Source organism: Triticum dicoccoides, chromosome 4A (genome assembly GCF_002162155.2).
Source record: "Triticum dicoccoides isolate Atlit2015 ecotype Zavitan chromosome 4A, WEW_v2.0, whole genome shotgun sequence".
NCBI lineage: Eukaryota > Viridiplantae > Streptophyta > Magnoliopsida > Poales > Poaceae > Triticum > Triticum dicoccoides.
The window spans coordinates 710,781,413-710,806,717 of NC_041386.1; the positions used below are offsets into that span (position 1 = coordinate 710,781,413).

Sequence of the window (25,305 nt, forward strand, 5' to 3'; positions counted from 1 at the left end):
GGCGGCGCCGTCCGTGAGGGGGGCACACCCCGGACACGCGTGCCGCCTCTTCGGACATGCCAGCACACCACCCCGCATGTATGAGGGCCCGGTGCGATGCTCCGGTGGCATTGCTACCCCCCAGTGCCCCCGTCCCGCCTAACCCTGTAGCGTTTGACCACGCGATCTAGCCCTTTGACTTTGCACGGACGGGCTTTGACCAGTGGACCTCCCCACCCGGTTGTGTTAGGTCAGCCCATAGGAACACTCTGGAGGAACATCCGGGCCAGACCCACAGCAAAATCCCCTCCGTGTAGACCCGACGCGTCCGTTTCCCCCCTCCAGGTGCCGGCGGCGGCGCCGTCCGTGAGGGGGGGCACACCCCGGAGCCCCAAGACGGGCGTCTACGCATGTATGAACACTTTCACATATGCATCGGGACCCGTGTGATGTTTTGGTGACATAGCTACACCCCGAATCCCCCCACCAACCAGAATTCCTTCCGTGTCAACCGTTTCCCCCTTCCGTGACACGGCGATAGCGACGTTCGTAACGGGGTGCAATCGATATACCATCGGGTATGTTTTTTTAGATAAGGCATAATTATCTTATACAAAAACAAAAACTAAAATAAAGTAAAAATAACAAAACAAAGTAAAAATAAAAAAATTAATTAAAATAAACGTATGCCGACGGCAAGGCCGTCGGCATATCTGTGCACACACGGAGGTTGTCCCACGGATCGATGACGTGGCGCGGCACACGGATCGCTGACGTGGCAGAGGGGCCTATGCCGACGGCCTTGCCGTAGGCATACCTCTGCCACAGATATGCCGACGGCCGCCGTTACCGCCCGTCGGCGTAGGATCAACGCCGTCAAATGGTCAGCGCTGACCGGGCAGGTGGGCCCTGGCTATGCCGACGGCCTGTCCTATGCCGATGGTCCCCGTAGGCGTACCTCGGGCGGTCCCGACGGCCTTGTCTATGCCGACGGCATAGATGAATGTATGCCGACGGCTTTTCTACGCCTACGGCCTTTCCTTGGCCGTCGGCATAGGTCCATAGATGCCGACGGGTGCCGTCGGCATAGATTTGGCCGTCGGCAACCCCAGTTTTTCTGGTAGTGACGCCTCGCTCGCCTTCATCGAGGTCGCCCAATGCAGCCCAACCACGGTGTGCATCGGCCACTTGGGCGCATGGGCTGCGGTAGTGTCGCAGGGGCACGTGTGGAAGCCGGGACGAGGACGGACACATCCAGATCAGGTGCTCGCGCCTGATCTTGATTAGTGTGGCCGCCCAATCCATCTCCCTCTATTCCGTGGTCGACTCCAGCGGTGGTGATGGGCTCATCGACCATGGCACATGGGCGGCTTCCACTCAACGACCTCTGCTGCCTGCAACGTGTGGTGATGTGCATGCATGACCGGCAGCCCATGGCAGATCGTGCGGTAGGCAGCATGCCGCGTTGGTCTGACGACGTCAAGGTACTGTATTATTTTTGCTTGATCCAGGTACTTTTTTTTGCGGGAAGCTTGATCCAGGTACTTAATCTTTGCCTACTAAAGATGGGTTGATCCATGTAGTAATCTGGTTGGGTTGATCCATGTAGCAATATGTAAGAGATCCATGTAGTCGTCTGGGTTGATCCATGTAGTAATCTGTTAGCTAGAGATGTATGACCTTAGTATTGATCAGAGAGCCCGCCTGCATCAAACTGCTTTCACTTATATTCTGCCGGATTTGTTCCTCATAGGACTGTACAGGGATATTATTTACAGGGGATACCGTATATACATGGAGATTATCGACCATTGTTCACATATAACAGATATGCAACAGAAGAAGTTCCTCAAGTGCTACTCCGAAAAGTCCAAGCAAAAAGGATCTTCCACTTTGCTCGGTAATATCGAGAAGCTCAAAATATTATTTGCCCGTCGTGTAACTATTATTTATTTGACCATTATATCTGAACATGTATAGCTGCATATCTATTATATCTGAACAATGACAGATTTGACGATTACATGTTGGGGTATATAGCTGCCAGGTGAATCGGACCCCAATCCTCCGCCCCGCCCTTGAGCTTCAGGTTGTATACGGTCCCCGTCAGAAGCCCAGTTGCTATATTGCTCCCGTACCATGGTCTCAGGCTAGCAAGCATGTCAACTACGGAAAGGTTGGACGCAAGTTACCCCCTACATTCATCAGCTCTTTTTTTCTTTACGGTCTAAGATGGAATGAAATATATGCATGACACGAAATGCTCCATTGATTGATTGGAAATGTCCGATGCTGTAGGATAAATTTGTCTTAATTTTCAGGGCTCGCTTCTATCTTTTGTTTACATGCAGAGCGAAACTCTGAATGTAGTACACATGCATCAAGCCTTGCCAAGGAACCCCTGTGAAAAGTGAGGCAGCGGCAAAGCAGTAGCTAGCGTGGGGCGAGTCACGTCTGTGGTATTGTAGGCAATCACCACCATGGACAAGCTCGCTGGAATTAAGTCAGGTGACGAGACCAAGCTTCCACACTCCTATTGTTTCTTCCAAATTCAGAAAAGGCAGGTTGAGTTATCATTTCCTTTTCCCAAATTATCTAATCGGGCAGTGAGATAACGACAAATGTGGCATCGATAGGTGATGATTTTCCTGACCTGCCTTTTAGTGGTATCTTCTAAGGCATCCCTGTCTCCTTTTGGTTCTTATATATTTATGATACATTTTTGTTTCTATGAATAGTGTTCATCTCCTAAATACGGATATCTGAATTGTGTTTAGCTGTAGGAGCGTTGACGCCATTAGAATCGCAGCTTCATGAGATTCTAACCCTAAAGGTAGTGTGCTCCCCATTTCACATGCTCCAGAATACTAATTATATCCAACAAAATAATGCCTTTTTTAGCACGAACATAAATTGATGGGAGGGTATGATCTTCATTGTCCTCAGTGCTGATACTTTTTTTCGAAACATCAATGCTGCTACTTGGTCAGGTTAACAAAGGTTGCCAAAGGCAGCCAGATGAATAACAAGGTTGTCGGGTACTACTTGGTCAGGTACTACATATTTAACACAAACTGGTGTGGAGCACAACTAGAATATTTTGGCCCCGTTACAATGCACGGGCAAGTATGTATCGTTTTTTGGTCTCTTTCTTGTAATGCAAAATGTGAGAGCTTATATATACCCACAAAAAACAAGTAGGTGCTGTGAACTCCTTCAGTGTTGGTGTTGTATGTCTAATTATTGTTGCATCGTTGGTGTTGCTTTATTGGATACACTGTCCTTTGGTGTTCTTTGGTTTTGTTATTATTTTCTTGGTTTTGATCATTTTGTGATTACAGGTGATGATAAAGACAGAAAATGGTTTGTGCACATGGCACTATCGATCGTGGAGGGATCGACAAGGGGCCCGACTATACTGTTTGGTACCGGATGAGCCACTACGGGCATTGACGGCAGCAGAACACTTTACCCCTCATGCCCAGCTTCCACTGGTCCACAGTGGGTGCTTCAGGCTTTGGTGATTATGACAAATTAGCGCCGAGATATGTTGCAAGAATCGTCGGCAAGTGTTGTTTCGCTGGGAAGGCATCGGTCATGGTGCATCTCTACTGAGGTGTGTCAGCTAACTTTAGTTGTTTCTGATGCAAAGGGCAAACATGAATGTGTCAACACAAGCTGTGCATAAATTTGATATGTGGGTCAGATTCATGGTCAAGACTAGCCTAATTAAAATGAGGGTGAGTACCAATCTGGGTTTAACACCCCACACTTTGTTAGCTAACCACTGTTAAATGTAAGAATTCCTTTCCCACTCCAGCTTAAGCAGTGGGAACGAAAGCACTGTAAACCAAATAATCATCCTATGCCTTACAAGATGCATGTCAGTGTCGGTGACATAGTTCAAGTAATCGCAGGCCATGAGAATAGTAAAGTTGGGGAAGTTGTGCCACTTTACAAGCACAAGAACACTATGATAGTGAAGGACCCGAACTTGAAGTCAAAGCACAATAAATGCACAGAGGATGAATCGGGGGAAATTGTCATGGTTAGTACTATTTTTATCAAAACTTCTCTCCATGCGACCATGCCTCTTGCCATGCATGCGCGCATATGTTCCTGGCAACAACATAGTTTCAGTGCCACAAGTTTTATCTTTTGACGGTATTTCAGATTTCCCTTTGGTCAGATTGAAGGCCCCATTCTTAGCTTGAACATGATGCTCTACTCAAAGTAGAAGAACATGACGAGCAGGGTTAGGCACCATCTCCTCGAGGACGGCACCAAGGTTCACTACCTGAAGAAGACCGGCATAGTGATCGACAATGTCGATAACCAGGTGAAGGTGTTCAATGAAAGAGATTTGGAGTCATCATCATAGTATGGAAATGCTGCACATGCTGTCATCATGGTATGGAGCGGCTACGACTCTAAGTGGAGGTGGTGTATATATCAAGTGATCTATTCTGTAGGCATTTTCTTTGGGTGTGGTGTTTGATTTTAATCAAATCACGCCTGTTTTTCTTAGTTTATGCCCATAATAATTTGCAGGGATAAACATGATGTGTGACTTGTTCCATATGGCTCGATTGGAGTATTTAATTGTGACGAAGCTGTAAACTGGACTTGGTCAGCAGAAAAAATAAATCAGATATAGCCACCAGCATTAAACATGGCCGTGTCATCTCTCACCATCAGATGCAGATTGAGTCTCTTGACAAGATTAATGTTGTTTACCGAATGGAGGAATGACAGTATATGCTTTCAGTTCATTTAATAGGCAGTTTTCTTCAGCTAACCATTTCTTATTTGAGACTCCATCTTATCGTATTGCCAACTTTTTGAAAAAATACTGTTGTGCCCATGCATGCATTTTTCATGTTTTGAATCAGTGTTACTGAATAATCACCATCTCCTGCCCATCGGCCACCGCTGGCCAGAGAACCACATCAGTAGCTGCCCCCTCTCCCATTATCCCTTCATTAGCACTTTTCCCAGTCCATTTGCAAAATCCGAATCCAGCATTTCTGAATCATGCTTGGTGTGTGCTAACGGTGGGCGAGGAACGTGGTGATTTTTTATCTGAATCAAGGTGTAGCTGTCTTAATCTTGTACATGTTCTCTGAATCATGTGGTATTTCTAAGTGCTCTGCATGTTTTGTGGTGCATAGGGGAAGCGGAGGCGACGACAGGCAACTGTTCTCTTTACATCTGTCATGGTCCAAAGGCTAGGGAGAAGTAGATTTTGCACTCGTATTTGGCAGCATGGAGATGAATTCGGGAGAGATGTTGCTGGGAGTTGTACCGATCATTTTTCTGTCCTCCCTATGTTATGCCTTTCCACTGATGTGTAATTTTTTTGAGTGGGGGATAGTGTAGCGAACACGAACAGAAAAATTGGTAGAAGTTGAGGAGAACAATCTGAGTGAGCAACATTAGTTGAGCATTAAGATGTAGCTTTTCTGGTGCCTTTAGGTATTTTAGACAAGCATCATACTCTGCCCGCAGCACGTAAGGGAAACCAAAAAGGAATAAAAATATTTGGGCTTCTTCGTAATTTTCCATTTGATTCTAAGCTTTTCTAAATGGCAAAAACATTTCGCATAAATTAATAAATAACCTTGCTGCAAACTTGAGTTGGTTTACAATGAAGTTGGCAAGTACATGTTCTTGTTGACTAGATATTTTTCAAAAATATGGAGTATGAAGATAATTTGTTCTTTCTTTTCTCTGTTCACAATGGGATAACAATATTTGTTATATTTCACAGTGTTACACAATTTATCATAGGGAGGACAGACTAATCTAATGATGTACAACAGCTTTGATGTGTTGAGGATCATGGTGGTCTATGGATTCCGCACCTGGTAGTAGGCTGAGAAAGGTACATTGTTTCTGTAGATGTTCAAAGCAACCGTCCACTACGTGAGATTTAGAAGGTATTCTGATTAGTGTTTGTTGATAACTGTAAATTCCATTTGTGTGAGTTTCATATTTATTATCCCGGTCGACGTACTAATCCATTCTTCTATGATGGGCAGTTGGTATTGACGGCGGATGCATCCATGTGCAAATCTCCTAGCATTGAGCGGACGGATCCAAGGGAATTGGGGCGGGCAGCCAGCTGGCAGTGCACGCATGGGCGATCACGACGCAACAAAGTTCTTGGGATTAATCTGGGAGCGGACGGACGTGGCCCAAGGGAGAACATGGGAGGGGAGCGTGCAGACCATCGACGAAAGAGAACAACACTGGGTTTGTTAATTACTCAACAAATCAGAGATCGATCTCTTTTTTTAGATGCAAATATTTTTCAATTTAATATGTCCACTCCCGTTACTACGTGACATATTTAGATGCACTAGGTTTCGCATTAAAAATATGCTTACTGTTTCTTCCTTCAGTTTTGGTGAACTTTCTGGTAGCAAGATGTGCAAGAAAGCTATTTCATTCTGGAGACATAAGTCATCAACTTTCTCATAGAGTCGTACATAAACTGTTCTGTTTTTGAGAATGATGAACTACCCCCATGTGAGTTTCTTGATCTTTCATTCCTGATTTCACACTATTTTATTTTCTTACATGTATTAATCCTCGGCTGTAGCTAGCTTAGTTTGCGAGCATTTCGTTGTTGTACTGTTTTTCTCTTAGGCATGATGCTTTGGCCGTACCTAGCTCGGTTTGGAATTGTAACATCTTGCAGTGCATTTCCTCGAATCAAATTTGTTTTATGAAATATGTTCTTTCATTGGCATTCAGGTAAAACAAACAACAAAACATGTATTCGAACCTTTCTAAAAACCCGTACAATAGTGTAGTGGCCTCATGGTCTCAATAAACCCCTTCTTGCAGACGCCTCTCTTCTAATTATATTGTTATTTTTGTGAACAGTTGAAATTGAGATGAAGGTCTATCTAATGCTTGTTGTTGTTGTCAAAGGCGGAGCGAAGTCGGAGACGAAGCCTCTGGATATATGTTTAGTGGTGGGTATTTATATGTTCAAATAGCCAGCACATCGCCGGCGAGGGGGGAATGAAGGAGAGAGGGGATTGAGGAAAAATATTCATCAAGCTACAGTACATGCATATATGACTCGCTTTTTTGTTTTTTATAAGGTGTCCTCATTTTGTTGCTTCTACTTAGGTTCGGATATTTTCCTTCAACCACAAGGCCCATCCAGTTGCGAGCTACAACGAATTTGTTAGAGTTGGAGGAGAAAACATTGCACATTAGAGCTACGTTGATTGTAGCGAGGCAACCATTAATTGGGTATGCTCACACGAAGGAGGGGAGGGTAGAGGAACATTAACATTTTCATGCTTTCGATGAAAATGTCAATTCATAGTTTCTCTGTACGTGGCAACACACGAGCGGTACTGGTGGGCTCACGATGGAAGTAGCGCTGGCAGAATCAGTAGGCACTCTATGGGAAGGCGGTTGTCACCCTTGTCCTTCGGTCTCCAAAAGGATTTGCTAATAACAACATAATAATTAGTACCACCAGTAACCCTTCTATTTACCCACCTTCAGTATAATTGTAAATGGCATTTGGTTGTTCATGTATACTCAGGATTTATGGGTTGTCAATAGCCTCATCTGAATGCTTGATGTACTTATATTTCTTTCTTTTCAATGCCCATTTCATCTGAGTAGGGTGATGAGGGAAAGAACATGTCGTGTTGAAAGTCAGTTTAGTGCATCAAGGATGGGAAGTTCTGAGAATTGCAAGAGGTGATTGAGGATGGTTAGTTATTGTGGCTCATCATATAGTGGTGGAAGATGAGTACAAGCATATAAGCTTATTAAAAATTTACAGTTCCTCACTGCACGAGACATTTTTTTAGCTGAACTTCTTATCTGACTAATAATCATACAACGTAAAGTAACCTTTGACCATCCTTCTGAATTATACTGCAAGTCTGGAAGGCGATATTTTGTTGAGCATGTAGACACAAGTTGCACCTTGCGAGGCACAAGCCTTTTCTCCTTGGCCTCATGGAGCTAAATTATGAGCATTACCTAACGAGACACAATCAGAGCATCCCCATACTCTAGCTAATTAAAGTTCGTTCTCATCTTCTATTTCACACAAATAAATCGTGTCTGCCCCAGATCGTTTGGCATTAGATGATTGTAAGGATTTTATGTGACTTCAATAAGTTCATCTTCCGGAATGAATCTATCAGTTCACCACACACATGTACTCTTGTACTAAAAACAGAACAATCAAAAAGTATACACGTCAGAGCCGCAGAGGGGCACCTAGCTAGACAGGGGATTACAGAATATCCAAAATAAGTTTTCAACCGGGATGAATCGAGATGTACGCACGTGCCATGAGATAGGGTGGAGAAGATCGACGAAAGAGAACTGTTGGACATGGTGGAGGGGCTGCAGTAGTCCATCTGCTTGCCGGCGCTGTCGAAGATGAGGACGCCAAGGTCCGCCTCGCAGAGCATGGCGAGCTACTGCGCCTTCTTCAGCAGCCTGGCTCTGCTCTTGCCTAAGGTGGAATGCCTGGAGACGTTATTGGACCGTCCCAACAGCTACGTGGCCGGCGTGACTAGCGGCCGAATCCTGCTGCTCATCGCGGCAGATGTGCGGTCCGGCTGCTCACCGGAGAAGACCCTCCCTCCAGCTACATCGCCAGCACAAAAAATAACGGCGAGGCCTTCTGCACCTCCCGGCCGGCGGCCGAATCCGGCTGCTCACCGGGCCAGATTTGCAGTCCCGCTGCTCACTGGAGATATCGCGGTGGAGGGGATGGGGTGCGGCGGGAAGTGGAGGGGGCGGGAGGCGGTATGGACCGTGGAGGGGAGACAACAGATCCAAGCCATGGCGGTGATCTATAGTTGTAGCGTCGCCGTAGCGCCATGGCCGGGAGAGATGGCTGCGGCGACATGTGCGGTGGAGAGTGAAATGTGTGTGAGTGCGGCGGAGAGAGATGTGAGTGTGCCGTGCAGTGAGCGAGTGAGAGCCGTCTTGACTTCTTTCATTTTTTATTTAGGTAATTTCTTTTTAAGAGGAGAAGCAGGCTGCATTGCATTTGCTCAGAAAAACATGATTTTTTTAAAGTAAATAATCAGGAGACCACAAGAATGTACAGTATATCTTATACATGGAATATACAACTAAAGGTTTTTCATACTTATAAATTTAGTTTAGAATATCACACAAATAAACACATTTTTAAGAGAAGAAACTGAATATACTTTAATCGTTCCAACATCATCTTCTTAAAATGGGAAAAATTGAGGTGTCTTAAACTTGCCATGCAAACGATTTGGTTTTTATGTTGGACTGCTTGTGGTTGTTGAAATGTGTTGGACGGTTTCTCTATGTATATATAAATAACTTAAAAGGATTCAAGAAATTGCGGATAAATGACTACTTTTTATATAAAGGGAAAATCGGATGTTTGCTCCTAGAGAAACGGAACACACTTTTTTATAATGAAAAATACCACTTACCTAAATAGTAGAGATTCCCGAGAATAATCATCAACAAGTGATTTAAACTGAGCCTACAATTTATTAAAATTGGCATGGCATTCGCTCTATTATGAAGCACCCTGCATCTCAATCGGTTAAAAACGGACACCGCTCATTTCTAGCAGCTCATCAGTGAATGTATATATATATATATATATATATATATATATATATATATATATATATATATATATATATATATATATATATATATTAAATACCATCATTTTTGAAATAAAATCTAATATTTGTTTATATTTTTCCACCTTCGTAGGTAAAAACTGATGGATTTGGATGCTGCTTCGAAAATGTCGACTGGCATAGACATTGATGTAGTGATGATGGACCGAGCTGAAAACTCAACGAGCTTTACACAACCAGAAGAGGTGCATGCAAATAATTGTTCTTTTTGGTTTATATGATGCACATGATATAATACTCAAAATGCACATGTCTATATATTTTTTATTTTGTAGGATATGATTGAGATGGAGATGGATTCTGTCAAATGCCCGTGGCAATGCACGGGCAATCTACTAGTAGATACTAATGAACTTGCAGTTTTATAGTAATTGATCTCTAGCTCAGCTCAGGGCTACAAAGATAATAATAAGCTTTGTCGCGCTGGAAGGACAAATTCTATTTTGTCTTATATACATGTCCACTGTACGTCAACATCCCTTTCTCAAAGGAGAAAAATAACACGGCGATCATTGATGTACAATGTCTGCCATATTAAAAATGACGAAGATCTCCTAATAAGAGCATGGTTAATAGTATAGTCAGCTGTTGGCTATAAGCGTGTGTCATGTCATCTACAACCTATCTTATAGCCAATATGTACAATAGTAGATCAAAAGAGTGTACTACTTTTTTATTATGTGGCCTATTTTTCATTCTCATAAAGTGCCTAGGAACACGTGCTAGAGCTAGCTCTTCACGAAGAGCCCGCTTACCTTCTCTCTCCTTTTCTCTTTTCGCCAACTAAGCAGAAATAAACTAGTTTATTCCTTATAGCCCGCTGACTCAGCTCTATTGTACTTGCTCTAACTAGTATTCTACCTACTAATATTATATACTCCTATCACCTATAGAATGAGCCGTTGACGCGCCGTTGTCGTCGCTACCATACCGGAGCGGGCTTTATTTTGTCGATGAAAGTCGGGAATTGTCTGTGTACATGCTCCTAAGAATCAGCGCCCTGAAGTTGTAATCGCCGTCGTTGAACCCTTGAATAGATCTGATGCATCTGCACCAAATCTCTCCATCGCACAAGCAAGATGAGAATCATAAGGTGTCCGCCCCAAAGAGATGGCCGAAATGTACGCATGAGCTCTGTCGACTACGTCTAGATGGACGAACTCTGGGAGAATTGAAGCCAGGAAGATAATCTCGAAGAAGCACCGCCATCCCCCTAGTGCAGTACCCGCGAGGACTAAAAAACTCTACCTAAACTACTAGCTAAAGTGGAGGCACCGAGATCCCCTCCCCACGACCAATCACCGAAGTGGCGGACAGAGAAAAGGCGAATCTATAGGTTTGCCGGCGAATTCTGAAGGATTGCCTAGCCGCGAAGGGGAAGAAACGCTCCCCGTATAGATGAATTTAGTTCCATCTATACACTTGCTACTAGTAGGACGTGTAACCTTTTTTGACATGGCAGAATACGTACGTTACCAGTCAACCAACTAGATCAAGCAGACTAGATAAAACAGGAGCCAATCAAAAAACAAGTTGCGCCTTGGTCGCTCTCATACGCGCTGCTGGCCCTGTCGCTGGCGTCGCCCTTACCATCGTCAACCGTGTCGTCTTCGTCCGCCGCAACGACCACCGGCGTCGTCTTCGGTGGCGAAGGCCCTGACCAGAGCGTCCACGTTATCGTTCACCCAGCGCGTCAGGTTGTCCCGGATAGCCCCGAGCACCGGGGCGATGGCGGCGTCGAAGTCGGAGTGGGGGTCGATGTTCTGGAGATGACTGAAGACGCGGGAGAACGCGCACTCGAAGAGGCCTCGGCTCCTTTCCTCAACAAGCTCGCGGGCCCGCACGGCCCGGTCCTCCAAGCGCGTCACGATGTCGATGAAGAAGCGGAGATGGCTGGCATAGTCTTTCACGTGGGGATGAGGGGCGCGCTCTTCGCAGATGGCGCCCAGCGCCCGGTTGGCCCTCACCCTGAGGTCCTGAAGGATAGGAGCGTGCTCACGCTGCAGCTTCTGCCGACGACACGCCTCCTCCCTGCTCTGCTGCGCGAGGGACGTGGCGCCATCAACCTGCTGCTGGAGCGAGAGCAAATCGGCACGAGCGGAGGCCAGGTCGTCCTGGACGGAGAGACGGCCGAAATGTACGTATGAGCTCTGTCGACTAAGTTCAGATGGACGAACTCGGGGAGAATCAAAGCCAGGAAGACAATCACGAAGAAGAAGCGCTGCCATCCCCCGAGTGCAGCACCTGCGAGGACTAAAAAACCCTACCTAAACTACTAGCAAGTGGAGGCACCGAAACTACTAGCTAAAGTGGAGGCACCGGGATCCCGTCCCCACCACCAATCACCGAAGTGGCAGATAGAGAAAAGGCGAATCTACAGGTTTGCCGACGAATTCTGAAGGATTGCCTAGCCGCGAAGGGGAAGAAACACTCCCTGTATAGACGAAACTAGTTCCATCTATACACTTGCTACTAGTAGGACGTGTAACTTTTTTGACATGGCAGAATACGTACGTTACCAATCAACAAACTAGATCAAACAGACTAGATAAAACAGGACCCAATCAAAAAACAAGTTGCGCCTTGGCTTTTTTGTGGTTTGCTGCCATTCAGGTCAGTGTGGGGGTTTTGTTCTGCCTGCGGCTAGGGGTGGGCACTTTGAAACCGAAAACCAAAAAACCAAACCAAACCGAACCTTTTTAACCGATTTGTTGGTTTATTCGGTGTTCGGTTTTATGGTTCGGTGTGAAAGCTGACCACTGTACGGTGTTCGCTGTCGTGTTCGGTTTTGATCGCTAACAAACCGAATTCACCGAAGAAACCGATCTGTACGTATCCTGGCTAGTATGTTCCTTTTTTAGGGAAAGGTTAGTTTGTTCCTATAGTGCAAGCGCAACAGCCGTCAGGCCAATTTGCGATAGGCCCAACCCAATGGTTGCTACACAATTATTTTTCTCAAAAATCTACTCTGTAATGTATCGGTGCTGCCACATCTAGCCGGCCGGCTGCTCATAGGTACTTTGCTACTGGCCTCTTCAAGTTCTGGTGCCTCGATGCATTCTACAAAAAACTCTAATCTCTAATATAAGTAGTGCGTAAGGCCATGCTAATACGTATTACTATGCTAATGATTAGTCCTTAATTTATTCCATTGGAATATTTTACTATTCTTTTGCATGCACGGCTAGTGAAAAGCTAGTGAATCCTTCCACCAAGTGCATGTATGTGCGTTCATGGAACTAATTGTTTTGTGCATTTTGTACAAAATCCACCCCTTCTCATTAGTCGTGACACTTTGACGGGTGGCTGCATGTAATTCGGTTTTTTGGTTAACCGAACAAACCGAACCGATATATTTCGGTTAATATGGTTCGGTGTCTAAATTTTGTGTACTTATTTCGGTGGCAATTTCTTCAAAACCGAAATTTAAGAAAACCGAATAAATCAAACCGTATTAACCATAAAAACCGAATGCCCAGCCCTACCTGCGGCCTGCCTCTTTGGTCAGCTACAAAGGCTCCTGCCTATCAACACCGGACGGGCAAAGCACAAGCCCCCAAAAGTGGTTCCCACACACAGTGACAGACTGCAAGGGGTTCTTTCCCGCATAGAGAGAGAGAGCGCAAGGGGTTCTAGAAAATACTACGCACAGAAGAGAGTGCAAGGTACGAGCGGACTCCCCGCAGCTAAATTTCGTGTTTTGACCTTTTTCCCAAACCTATTCAAGATCTGACCCTAGTTTGAAATTTTTTCGAGATCTGACCCTTTTGCTACCGCCAGGGACCATAACGGTAGGATATAACAGCCTACTGCCAAGGACCATGGCGGTAGGGTTGCATGCCCTACCGTCAAAAACTCCTAAGTTTTGAACACAGTGCGTGCTCATGCCTACCGCCAAGCACCATGGCGGTAGGGTTGTGCAGGCTACCGCCAGCCCGTTTGGTGGTAGCGATGTTTGCTACTGCCAAAGTTCCTAGCGGTAGGCTGTTAAACCCTACCGCCATGGACTCTAGCGGTAGCAAAAGGGTCAGATCTCGAAACTTTTTCAATCTAGGGTCAGATCTCGAATAGGTTTCAGAAAAGGGTCAAAACACGAAATTTAGCCACTCCCCGCCAGTCGCTGCTCCTCGACTCGGCTGGACACCAACCAATCGAGGAGAGAAATTCTTGTTTGGCCCTTTCTTAAAATTTGTATTCCTTTTTGCCCAAAAAACTTGTTTCTTCCCTTTTTGACATTTAAACTTTATTTTGTTCTTTATGTGACATTTTCGTTAGTTTTGGCTAGTAACGGTGTTAAGTCTAACCTAAAAAGACCATTTTACCTCTTGTGTAGTATGTGACCAGATTATTTACATGCAAACACAGAGGTAACTGATATATATTTTTTTCATGGTTGAATAAACAAACAACAAATAGTACCATAAGTCTAAATACAAAAAAAGGTTGCACTGGACTAATCATAATTACTACATTAGGAGCAGAATAATGACGACCCATTCAATCTCTACTGTAGCATATAAATTTGTACAGATTAATGTTACGTGTGAGAAATTAGACCGCGACATGTCAACAAGTGATATCCCTTAGCTGTGTTTGCGCCTCGATTGTGGCACACGCTCATGCCATTTAGTTACAGATTGACTGGCTACAATTTTCAAGAAGCCAAGAGCACAAGCTTCTGATAACTTGTATCTCCAGCGAGTCGTTCCAAAAAATGTCTTCAACAAATCTAAATAATCATCTAAACTTTTTTTCGGAAAAATTTCCAATCTATTCATTTTCAATCATGGCAATATAACGAATACCAGAAATAAAAATTACATGCAAATTCATAGACCACCTAGCGACGACTACAAGCACCGAAGCGAGCCGAAGGCGCGCCGCCATCATCGCCCCTCCATCGCCGGAGCCGGGCACAACTTGTTGTAGTAGACAGTCGGGAAGTCGTCGTGCTAAGGTCCCATAGGACCAGCACCCCAGAACAGCAACCGCCGCCGATGAAAAATAACGTAGATCGGAAGGATCCAAACCGAAGACACACGAACGTAAACGCACAACGACGAGATCCGAGCAAATCCACCAAAGATAGATCTGCCGGAGACACACCTTCACACGCCCACCAACAATGCTAGACACACCGCCGGAACGGGGGCTAGGCGGGGACACCTTCATTCCATCTTCACGGAGCCGCCGCCGTCTCGCCTTCCTGAATGGGACACAAACCCTAACAAGATTGAAAAAACGACTAAAAACGGAGCCCTCCCGCCGGCCCTTGCCAGGATCCACCGGGCCTCCATGGCCCTAGGGCCACCGAAGACGAGGCGGACCTGCGCCGGTGCCGGCGAGAGGCATGAACCCTAACTTTCTTTCTTGGAGGAGGAGGAGGACAAATCAAGAATTAGGCCCGTCTTCGTTCATCTAAACTACGCGCACACACACGAATCAATGAGTCACTACCTGCCGAGATTGAATTGATCCAATGGAGTAAGAGCTACTCCGATCGCGTACGCACGTGAGGTGCCGGCTAGACTAGCGTGGACTGTTCCAACATGCAAAATCTATCAAGTTGCTAGCTTCCTTGCTTCTTGTGCTAGCTTTGCACGTACTTGTGTGATTAGCACGTCCGCATATATAATACGTCGGACACGTCCAATGCAATATCTGTGTAGTAGCATGTTTTTTGATTTAAAGATAAAGAAAAAAATGGCGATATGGCCATCGAGACGGCGCCGACACGGTGACACGTTGGGGACACGGGAAGCCCAGTACTTGCTGCCTTGCTGGTGCCGTGCTGCCTATGTGTGCTTGCTGCCGTTTGGATGCGCCCGTGCTTACTGGGTATGTACGCATGCTTGTTGTGTAGGAGTACTCGTGCGTGCGTGTGTGTTTGCGCTGCCGGCTGCTGCTGGGTGCTGGCGTGGCTCTCGCGGATACACGCCATGCCAGGCTCTCCCGGATAGAGCTGCAACACGACTGGTGGGCTGGGGTGGATATGAATATTTGAAAGTGTGCTTTCTTGCAACACTTACATCCATTCGTGTTCACGCCCCTTTTCTTTTGTTTGCTGACATACTACCACCAGGGGCAAAAACTGTCTTTGTACGTGCCAGTTAACACCGCGGGATGGAAAGATGGATGGAAGTGTCACGTAAGAAATAAAATGAAGTTTAAGTGTCAAAAAGAAAAGAAACAAGTTTTTTGGGCCAAAAAGGAAAGCAAATTTTAAGAAAGGGCCAAATAAGGAATTCTCTCCCAATCGAGCCAAGGCACGCAAGCACCATGAGGCTCTCATAGTGGAGAGTATCATATACTAGCATCATGCACATGATACTAATGTATGATACTTCCGTCATACTCCCTCCGTTCCTAAATATAAGTCTTTGTAGAGATTTCACTATGGACTACACACGGAGCAAAATAAGTAAATCTACACTCTAAAATGCGTCTATATACATCCGTATGTGGTCCATACTGAAACCTCTAGAAAGACTTATATTTAGGAACGGAGGGAGTAGTGTATAGTATCATAGCGTAGTATCATAGATGGTTTTATTTATTGTCATGCATGACACAAAGGAGCGGGAAGCGTAATATAAAAGACACACTCCCTGTCAAAGATTAGTCGGTATAGGAGGGACTGTTCATTCCTCTCAAGAAGCTGATAGCATACCATAGCATTATAATCAAGGAAAGCAGGTGGCAACTCAATGTCATCCTCCCTTATGGGTACCTTAAGATAATTAGCCAAACAGGTGGCATAAATTTCAAGCTAACACTAGTAGAAAAAGGGGCTTTTGTCCCGGTTGGTAAGGCCCTTCAGTCCCGGTTTTTGAACCGGGACTAAAGGGTCGTTACTAATGCCTCTCCCCTTTAGTCCCGGTTCTTACACAAACCGGGACTAAAGGGCGCGACCATGTGGAGCTCCACCTGTTACCAACCGGGACTAAAGGAAATTTTATGATTTCTTTTAAAAGTTTTTTTGAAAAAAAATTTGAAATTTTTTATTTTCAAATTTCTAAATTATTTTAACCTCTAGTCTCTAATCACCACCCCTCATCACTGCTCAATTTATCCTCTAATCACCCCTCATCATTCCAAATCATCTAACTTCCCGAACGGTCACCCATCCTCCCACTCCCCCAGGCTGAGCATGCTTAACTTCCGGGTTCTATTCTCCCTCGTTTCCAAGTCTGCACTTGTTGTTTTACCGACAATAGTAAGATGTCAATCCTATTAACCTTCAGGAATTTTGCTTGAGCATGAAGTGACACATTTCACTGTTTGAGTTTGAAACTATTGTTTTAAAAAACAATAATTATTTAGTAACACTAATATTTCTTGAATAATTAGTTTGACCACAGTTTGACCAGATTTGACCAAAATTCAAAATAACTAAAATAATTATTTAGTAACACTAATATTCTAGAATAATTAGTTTGACCATTGTTTGACCACAGTTTGACCACATTTTTTCAAAAAAAATATTGAAACTAAATTTTTTTCTGTTACTAGTGGCGCACCTAGCAAATGGTGCGCCACTAGTAAGTTTGAAATTTTTTCGATTTTTTCCACTCTAGATCTTAAAAGCCCCGTAACTTTTTTCTGTTAGGTTTTTGTGGAATTTGAAAATATTTAATGGGGTTTCCCCAGTTAAATTCTTATGTAACTTTTTGAGTAGATGATTTTTCATATAAAAAACTTTTTAATCCGAGTTCGTATGCAAAAGTTATGCCCATTTTACAAATTCTAGAGAGATTTTGCAAATAAAGTCGAAATTCATATTTGTAAATTTTCCCAACAACTAGACCACATATCACATGGAAACTTATTTTATTTTATTTTTTTGACATTTCCATCATTTTCTTTTGTTTTTTTTTAAACTGAAAAGGTGGTCCATGGGGGGGGGGGAGTTTGAAAATGGGACCTTTAGTACCGGTTCGCGCCATGAACCGGTACTAATGCCTCAAAGCTCATTAGTACCGGTTGGTGGCACCAACTGGGACTAATGGGCATCGCACCCTTTAGTCCCGGTTCGTGGCACGAATCGGGACTAAAGGGCCCAGGTGAACCCGGACTAATGCCTTAGCCGCACGAACCGGGATAAATGCTCATATTAGTCCCGGTTCGTGACTGAACCGGGACTAATGTGAAAACTACCCTGTGACCAAAGCTCTGTTTTCTACTAGTGTAAGGTCATGGGCTACAAAGATGACTAAGCCGATCAGTCTCGCTCTTCTAGTGTAGTAGTCTACTGCCATAGGCAGCACATACATCAAAGATTTCAAAAAAAAAAAGAAGGACACGCATCAATTATGTCTGATTCCACAAAAGTGTCACATTCTACAGATCCGCCGTTCTGAGGGCCCGCTTCTACTTCCTCCGTCCGGAAATACTTGTCATCAAAATGAATAAAATGGAATGTATCCAGATGTATATTAGTTCTAGATACATTCTTTTTTATCTATTTTGATGATAAGTATTTTCGAACGGAGGTAGTACCTGTTTAGTAGCGTACGTGTTCAATTATTAGCTAGCCAGGCAGGACACGGGGCAGGTGAAAGGAAGCAGGAGATCGAGCGATTCCTCGGCTCGACCCCGACCGATGGCGCACGGGCACGGGGATGCCGCCGTCCCGCACGCACCCATGACCGCAAACGTACGTGAGGCAACCGACGCAGCGCACCTGAACGACCCAGTGGCACGCACACCAGCACGTGGACGTGGTAGTACTAGCTAGTCCACCCGGGCCGTCGCTCCAACGACCAGCACGCCCTCCCTCCAAGGACGCTGATGGTGAGCGTGCCAGGACGCAGTCTTCCTGATGGGCGCGATTGCCTCTTCCAGCGTCCAGCCCTCCTGGCGCGCCGCGCCGTACATGGACAACATTGTCGCAAGAACCCGAGCACGGGTTGCCTTGAGGCCAACCATGCCGCGCACACCACCATCCTCCTCTGTGCAGCCTCCACATCCAGGCGCTACACATGCCTCCTTAGGGCATCTTCAACGCAGAGCCTTTAACTGCCCGTAATCGTCCGGATCACATGGTATGGATATGTTTTTCCATCCAACACAGTTTTGCATCGGTCATATATCGATCCGGACGCACTTTTCCTTCAAACCCGAGGACAAACTTGAGAGGCTCTGCGGGCCTCCAGACCGTTGCCATGGTCGCTTTTGACCGTCGTGGCCCATCAAAAAACCCTCTCACCTCTCCCGCCGTGGCCCATCAATTTTTTTAGTTTGAAGTTAAATGGCCAAAATATCCGTCTTATATGTAAATTATCTTCGAACTTCAATGAAATGTCTGCGGATAGCATTGGATGCCCGGTTCCCGCATCCGTCTCCGCAAACTGGTCCCTCCAGGTTCGCGAACGGATGCGGTGTTCATTTTGTGGTCGGCATTGGAGACGCCCTTACAGAAGTGATAACAAACAGGAACAGAACTTAATTACTACTACCTGAATCTCCTTGTAAATAGCAGTGCAGAGCTTCCAATTACAAAACATGTGTCCCACAGAAATTATAACAAACATAGCAAGTTCCAAAAAGAACAGAACCACAAGCTAAAGTACCCATGCGTACGGAAATTTTTCGCAATTGGGCTGTCGTCAAAAACTCCAAATCCAAACTCTTTGTAACCAGTGAATCAGAGCGACCAAAATTGTTTCCAGTGACGAAATCATCCGACCAGTAACACGAATAGAGAGTGCCACCATGTTCAGTAGCATGTCTCCTAAAACGTAATAAGATCAGTTATACAATACAATATGCCCTGCCCACCTTGTCGTAGATCGACATTACCATAACACATGCCAGGCAGCAGGGTGTGGAATTATTACAGCAATTAAAACTCAAAACCAAGATCTATGCCTTGCCATGCGACCTTCATGCAACCTCCATGCAACCTAACTATATATAGCTTAAACCTGCAAATTCCAGGCAGCATCCTACCCTATCTTGTCATCTGACTCCTAAAATCGGCCATCCTGATGCGCCAGGTGCCTTTTTTCGCATCCTTCAAGACATCGCCTTGCTCTTCCTTCGCGAATTCTTCGAGAAGCATGTGCTGTTTCTGTGTCAAATTCATGCAGGAAATATGTGTGAGACCTACCTGTGACAGCACAGGGTATCTACTGAAAGTTTCGAATGGAACTTATACATGGATTTTGACATTGAAATGGACATATTGATCCCCATATGAATATGAGCTCCTTGTCTTGATCCTAGCAGACATGATGTTTAGAATTATATAGGGAAAAGGGAATGCATTAGTTTCTAAAAATATGGTTCCATACATAAATCATTTCTGTGGCATTTCATGCTGATAGTTCAACAAAATGCCAGTTAACGAAATCCTGGCCATTCCTCTCACAACTTACCACTACCAGGCAATCTAATACAGAAAGGCAAAGGGAGGAAAATGTTGAAGGTGCAACAACTTTGTCCCTTCGTTCCTTATTTGTTCAAATCTTTATATTGCTGCTTCGCTTGAAGACTTAATTCTAGATGTCTAGTTTTCCAGACGCCTATCGGTCATGAATGAAACAGTGAAAGCTAGCAAATGCAAGGAAGATGCACGTCAACATGAAAGCGCGAACTATATACGGTGTCACTGTGTGCACCCAAGATAAATTGAATCAGGAGCAAAAGATAAACAGTCCATTGCAATTCACATCTTCCTCTTAGAACAACCTTTTGACCAGTTTAAATATCAGGCTTAACCTACAACAAGGTACATGGGCCAGTAGAGAATTTGGCACTTAATAAACACCTGTAGAACCTTGCACAATTAACATAGACATTTTCAGGCATGCCTTTAGAACAACATCCCCACCAATAGTTGGCACTTGAACAGTACTTGCCAAAATTGCCTACAAATATACTTGAATTAATGTCCCATGAGAACAATTATACAGTATGATATCTCAACAAATTCATATTTCAAGTGTCGCTGCAATGTCACAAGTGACTCGACACAGAACTACTCTTAACATGGGCTGTTGTGATTAATGTGAGGAAGGATTGGCACTTATCTCATTCAAAGTTCATAGGGAAACTCATAACATCTAGGGTCCTAAGGTTGAATTCAGTCAACACAATCAGGATCGGAAATCCTGCTTATCAGTGGCTTAGAACAGAGTTTTCATGATAGCGTAGAGGTAGACTTTCTAAGCAGGGTGTTATTATACCACCTTCATTCAAGCGTGTCATGACAAATAAAAATGGCATACCACTTAGAGGCTGGAACATGCAACAATTACCTTATTCACATTTACGACAACCTCTACCTGAATATCATCTTTCTCTATTTGGAATACTTGATCCTCACAAACCTGGAACAAGAATAACATTACAAAGGTCAGTTGTCCATCAGCAGATGGTAGAAATACCAAACAAGAACAATGCTGACCTTTAAGGTGACCATCTGGATCTACTTGACTTTCATGCAAAAAAAACTTGCACTTCAACATGAAAGCACCTAAGATAAAATGAACTAGGAGCAAAGATAAACAGTGCAGTGCAATTTACATTTTTCTCTTAGAACAACCTTTTGACCAGGTTAAATATCAATCTTAACATACAACAAGAAGGTACATGGGGCCAGTGGAGAATTTGACACTTATAAGCACAAGTAGAACCTTGCACAATTAACATGGACATTTTCGGACATGCCTTTCGAACAACATCCCAGGAAGAGTTGGCACTTGAACAGTACTTGCCAAATTGCCTATAAATCGACTTGAATTAAAGTCCCATGAGGACAACTATACACTAGATGCTTTGGATAAATTCACATTTCAAGTGTCACTACATTGTCACAAGTTACTGAGCACACAACTATTCTTCACATGAGCCATTGCGATCAATGCGAGGGATTGGCACTTGTCTCATTCAAAGGTCATAGGGAAACTCATAACATCAAGGGTCCTAAGGTTGAATTCAACCAACACAATTAGGATTCAAATTTCTGCTTATCAGTGTCTTACAACAGAGTTTTCATGATAGCGCAGAGGTACACTTTCTAAGAAGAGGGTTATTATACCACCTTCCTTCAAGTGTGTCACGACAAATAAAAATAGCATACCGCACCGAGGCAGGAACATGCAACAATTACCAGTCACATTTAAGAAGCATCTACATGAATATCACATTTCTGTCTTAGGAATACTGTATATCCTCACGAACCATCAGCAAACAGCAAAGAACAAACAGCAGAAATGTCAGACAAGTATACAGCACAAAGACCATTTGGATCAACTTGTCCTGATCTAAGCACTTACATGACATCCTCATCATCGGTACCCCTGCATTCATATCAATAGAGCCTACTTCGGCCTCTCGAGGATGGACTCCACCGTTGACATGCTGGGCTCGGGGCGCGGCTTCGTTTTGTCGTCGTCGTCGATTCAATCCCTGCATCATCACATCACCTGCTCGGTGGCTGCCTTGTTGAGCAGCTGGCGGCCGTAGACTCTCCACACAGATCCATGAGCGCCTTATCTTCACGGCAGCCGAAAACAGTCATGTGTTCACTACTTGGTCCTTGTCTATCTACGTAGATATAGATAAATCGTATAGACACGAGAACGTCATAGCACATGGACCGGCTTGTCTTTCTAGATGTTTTTCTGGGATGTGTGTACTTTCTGTATTTTATGAAAAAAATTACACATGAACAGATTTTCACCGGAAACAACTTATTTTTGTACCGAGTCAAAGAAGGGACGCATACGAGGACGGGTCCGATACGACATCGTATCGGACCAGTCCTCGTATGCGTCCCCGCGCTAAGTATGTGCCGGTTGTTAGGGCGGTCTAAACAATTTTAAAACCAGAGCGAATTAAAATAAAGATTTTATACCAAATGTTTATCTGAAATATTTTTATCATACTAATACATTAACGATTCCAATATTATTTCACTGACACACTAACCACATAACAATGTTCTGAAATATCAGTTATGTTATTTTTTCATCATTTTTAATTTCGTGTTTTAACATAACTTGTGTTCAAATTAAAAATTGTAAAGTTGCATAAATAGTGTGGTGCGTATTTATATATTTGTGTGTATATACATGTGTTGGTATATATTTTAATATCATCAAATATTATTGTAGAGATTTCTACAAGTGTATCGTCTAACTAATATCAATAGTGGTTTCTAGTATAGAATTCTATAAACTTATTGATAGAACCTCCTATATTATAAATTGAATCATTTTGAAATAAAGCAAGTTATGTTAAAGTAATAAGTTAGCAAGATGTGACTAGTAGGCTAACTAATAGTTTTTTCTTTGGTGTAGATTCCTTGTACACCATATCATTTTATACACTATAATATTTTAAACTAAATAGATAATGGTATACAGTGGTTGCTACGATAATTTAATATTGGGGGGCCCTCCTCCTCTTCGGGGCCGGGGCGGTCGGCCTCTTTGCCCTACCTATAGGCTGGCCCTCGCCTGTTGCTCCGAGACTTAGGCCCAGCTCTTTTGCCAGAATCTGGAGATTCTTCCAAAATCCGGCCCCTACCTAGTTTCTCCCAGAATCTTTGAGCCTCATTTATTTTACAATCCTATCTAATTAGACCCTAACTAAATAGGATTGTAAAACATATTGGACTCAAAGATTCTGGAAGAAGCTGGGTAGGGGTCGGATTCTGGAAGAATCCCCAGATTCTGACAAAACAACTGGGCTTAGCTTCCGATATTCTACAATCGAGAACCATGTCAACCCGCCTCGGATCGATGGAGCACGCACGTGATAGGGTCAGCTGGCTTACGTGGGAGCTCCTATAACGCGCGCTACACGCTGTGTCGCAACCAAACGAACATCCCTTGCTCCTCCCAGCGCGAAGTTGGGTCGGCCCAGTTGTGGGGAGGGGCTCCGCTGGATTTACTTATTCGTCCTTTTTCATTTTGTTTTTCTTTAACAAAGTTGGGGATACCAAAAAAAAGTTCCTATTTCGAAAAAGGTTCACGCACTCAAAATAATAATAATGATTTTACTAAATGTTCACGAATTCAAACAATATTTATGATTTCAAAAACTAAACATATTTTTGACTTTTGCTGAACATTTTTTGTATTGTGATCAACACATTTTGAATTTTTTATGAATATTTTTTGAGCTTTGATGATTTTTTTCGTATTTGGTGAACATTATTTGAATTGGATGAACTTTTTGGAATTTGATGAATAAATAATAAATTTGATGAACAATATCTGAAATTATGCACATTTTTTAATATGATAAAACTTTGTTCAAATTAAAAATGATCGTGAATTTGAATAATGTGCAAAACTTGGCAAAATATGTTCTTGAACTTCAAATTTTTTCAAGAATTGCAAAAATAGCTCGCAAATTTAAAAATTAGTAAAAATGCCATAAAAAGATCATGCTTTTGATAAATTTAATAGAAATCATTAAATATTCGTAGATTAAAAAAATTGTGAATTTTTAAAAATAAGGACTGCATATTCAAAAAAAATCTTCATACTTTGAATTTTTTAGCGTATTTAAAAAATGTTCACGAAATGTTTCAGAAATTCACGAATCCAAATGATATTAAGAACTTTAAAGCAACTGTACAAAACAAACCAGAATTTCAGGAAGCGTTCGAAAATTTCAAAATATCTTCAATGGCTCAAAAATTTATTCACTGACTCAAAAAATGTTCATCAATCTAAAAATGTGCATGCGTTTTGGAAATATGTTCATAAAAAAGTATTTTTTGTCAATATCGAAAAAGAATTCACAGATTCAATTTTCACAATTTCACGCGCCCGCCGGCGGATGTGTTAGAATCATCCGTCGCCCGGAGAGCCGTTGGATTAGCCACCTAACAGCCGTCGGATGCAACCACCGCCCGCAAACTGACCAGGTCGTTATTTCCTGCAACAGCCGCTCTGTTTCAGAAACAGAATCTCGTGTCCGCCATCCACCAGCCAAAGCTCCGCCCCAGCGCGGCGGCAGTCGCCACCACCGCAAAAATTGCTGCCGCCGGCGCGCGGGGGCACCTAGTCCTTCAGCGCAAAATTCCTGCAACAACATGGCGCACCACATCGCGCGGCAGATGCTGGGATCCGACGCAGATCGAGCTCGCCGGGGGCCGCTTCTTGGAGAACAGCAGCGGCCATCGTTCTCAGCTCCAACCGCGGCCGCGGGGCTTCCTCCGCGAGCTGGAGTATCATCCTTATTTACGAACCCTCCGGTGGTGTTTCCTGAAACAACTTCTACCAGATCAAATCAGGGCAGCTGGGTGAGTTTCCCGACTCTGAAAAAACATGAACACTTGTGTGTCTCTGAAACTCATGGAAAACCTATGTATCAGAAACATAGCTAGAATTTCCTATTTGTTTTCATGTGTGTGGCAGCTAGAAATTCAAATTTGTTTCATGTGTGTGAGTCTCTGAAAAAACATGAACACTTATGTGTCTCTGACTCTGAAAAAAACATGAACACTTGTGTGTCTCTGAAACTCATGGAAAACCCTATGTATCAGAAACATAGGTAGAATTTTCTATTTGTTTTATGTGTGTGGCAGCTAGAAATTCAAATTTGTTTCATGTGTGTGAGTGGAACCAAGGCAAATACCCACACACATGTGTGCTTGCTCTATCTCTGCAAA

General features: G+C 43.7%; 1 pseudogene; it reads left to right on the top strand.

The window, feature by feature from the left end:
* LOC119284187 overlaps positions 1–4,360 on the top strand; it is an 18,059-nt pseudogene extending 13,699 nt beyond the window's left edge.
* Positions 4,361–25,305: the final 20,945 nt, after the last annotated feature.